The sequence below is a fragment of the Egretta garzetta genome, unplaced genomic scaffold (genome assembly GCF_000687185.1).
Source record: "Egretta garzetta isolate BGI_Z169 unplaced genomic scaffold, ASM68718v1 scaffold268, whole genome shotgun sequence".
Classification (NCBI taxonomy): Eukaryota; Metazoa; Chordata; class Aves; order Pelecaniformes; family Ardeidae; genus Egretta; species Egretta garzetta.
In genome coordinates this window covers 187,011-189,230 of record NW_009260600.1, presented here as the reverse complement: position 1 = coordinate 189,230, position 2,220 = coordinate 187,011, and the positions used below count along the sequence as shown (strand labels likewise).

The 2,220-nt window shown below is 42.2% G+C and overlaps 1 protein-coding gene across 1 annotated transcript in view; it reads left to right on the top strand.

Moving 5' to 3' along the window:
- The first annotated feature begins 580 nt into the window (after positions 1–580).
- Positions 581–2,220, top strand: part of TPT1 (tumor protein, translationally-controlled 1) — a 10,849-nt gene continuing 9,209 nt past the window's right edge. The window contains exon 1 of the mRNA XM_009644772.2: positions 581–585. The gene's annotated coding sequence lies outside the window, so the exon portion shown is untranslated. The remainder of the gene's footprint in view (positions 586–2,220) is intronic.

The following is a 2,220-nucleotide window of genomic DNA, read 5'->3' as shown; positions in this document are numbered from 1 at the left end:
AATTCCCGCAGCATATCGTTTTATTGTTGTAAGCAAAGCTTCAATACCCATATGTATACTTTTATCTGTCTTTTCCATTAACTCCCTCATTATAGGCAGACTCACCACACACTGACCTCTTGGAGTTACCCACCATCCTTCAATAGTCTTCTTACATTTCAACAACTCTGCAAGTTTATTCTCTTTTTCAGTATATACAGGGACTTCAATTTCCAAAGTTTTCTCTGGAATCAATGCTGCCACGTTTGCAGATAAAGCCACTCTTTTTGCAGCCTTGTCGGCTTTTCTGTTTCCCTTGACCACATCAGTTTGTCCAGATTGGTGCACTTTACAATGTGTAACTGCTATTTCCTTAGGCTTATTAACTGCTCTCAGCAGTCTCATCATTTCTGTGCCATATTTTATGGGATGCCCTTGCGAGGATAACAGTCCTCTTTCCTCCCAAATTGCACCACGAGCATGTATTGCTCCAAAGGTGTACTTTCAATCAGTATACACATTGGCTTGCTTCCATTCTGATAATTCCAAAGCTCAAATCAAGCCAATCAATTCAGCCTTCTGAGCCGATGTATTCACTGGTAGTGGCTTTACTTCTGTTTCCTCTTCCAAGATTACAACAGCAGCCTTTCGGTCCCCTTTGACCACAAAGCTGCTCCCATCAGCGAAGAGCTCCCAATCGGGATGTTGCAAAGGACAGTCTTTTAAATCCGGGCGGCTGAATATACTTGCTCAATAGTCCAAACATTCTTGTGTCAATTCCTCCTTTTCTTGCAGGGGTAGCAAAGATGCTAGATTTAAATTACTGGATACTTTCATTATTATGTCTTCTTGCTCAAGCAATATCACTTGATACTGTACCATCCTGCTCGGAGACAGCTAGTGATGCCCCTTCTGTTCCAGGACAGCTATGACTGCATGTGGCATGTGAATGGTAATTCTCTGTCCCATTGTCAGTTTTTGTGCCTCTTGTATTAACACAGTTGTCGCTACTGCTCTTAAATGTCCTGGCCATCCCGAGCTCACGTTATCCAATTGTTTTAAAAAGTAAGCCACTGGTCTTTTTCAGTCCCCTAGAGTTTGCACAAGTGCTCCCAGTGCTTGATGTCCTTGCTCATGCACAGGAAGTTCCAAAGTTTTTGTTAAATTAAGGAGGCTTAATGCCAGAGCACTCGTAAGAGCAAATTCTGTATCATCAAACCCTTTTCGACATTCTGGAGTCCATTCCAACACCTCTCCTGGCCCTTTAACAGCCTCATACAAGGGCTTACCCTCCAGTCCAAAATTAGGTATCCAAAGGCGACACCATCCGGCCATTCCCAGAAATCCTCTTAACCCTCTTTTTGATTGGGGGGGGGGGCAATCTGACATATTGCCTCCCTTCTCTCAACCTCCAACTTCCTTTCTCTTTGAGAAATTTTGAAATCCAAATATTCTACACTCTTCTGCACAATCTGTGCTTTCTTCTGAGACAGCTGACACCCAGCCAGTCCCAACAAGTTCAGCAGACTAACAGTTGCTTCCTTACATTCCCCGATTGTATTTGCCCCTAATAAAGTGTCATCCACGCACTGTAGCAAGGTAATCGATGAATTCTTATCTTGCCATTGTTCCAGATCTTTTGTTAATACATTACCAAAAATGGTGGGGCTGTTCTTAAATCCTTGGGGAAGTACTGTCTGACATAGTTGCATCTTGTGTCCCGTGGTAGGACTTTCCCATTCAAAGGCAAACAACTTTTGACTCTGTTCTTCCAGAGGAATACAGAAGGAAGCATCCTTTAAATCTACAGCTGTAAAATAAACATTAAATCTAAAACTGTAAAATAAAAACCTACTATCATGGTCAGTAGAGCATACAGGTTTGGCACCACCGGGTGTCATCAATCACTATTTGATTAAGAGCCCTTAAATCTTGCACTAGGTGATTTTCCTGAGAGTGCGGCTTTTTGACAGGCAAAAATAGGAGCATTATATTCAGATTGGCATTCTTGTAGCAGTCCATGTTTCAAAAAGTTATTAGTTACAGGCTCTAATCCAATACAAGCTTCCAGCTTCATGGGGTATTTTTTTCGTCCTACTGGTTTTGCTCCCTGCTTAAATTCTGCTTTTACCATTTTGGCTGATTTGGCTCTTCCAGGTTTTTCTGTTGCCCATACAAAGGGAGCCACTGCATCCACAGTTTCAGAGGAGATTTCAACCTTGTTCTTTATGTCCTCGATTC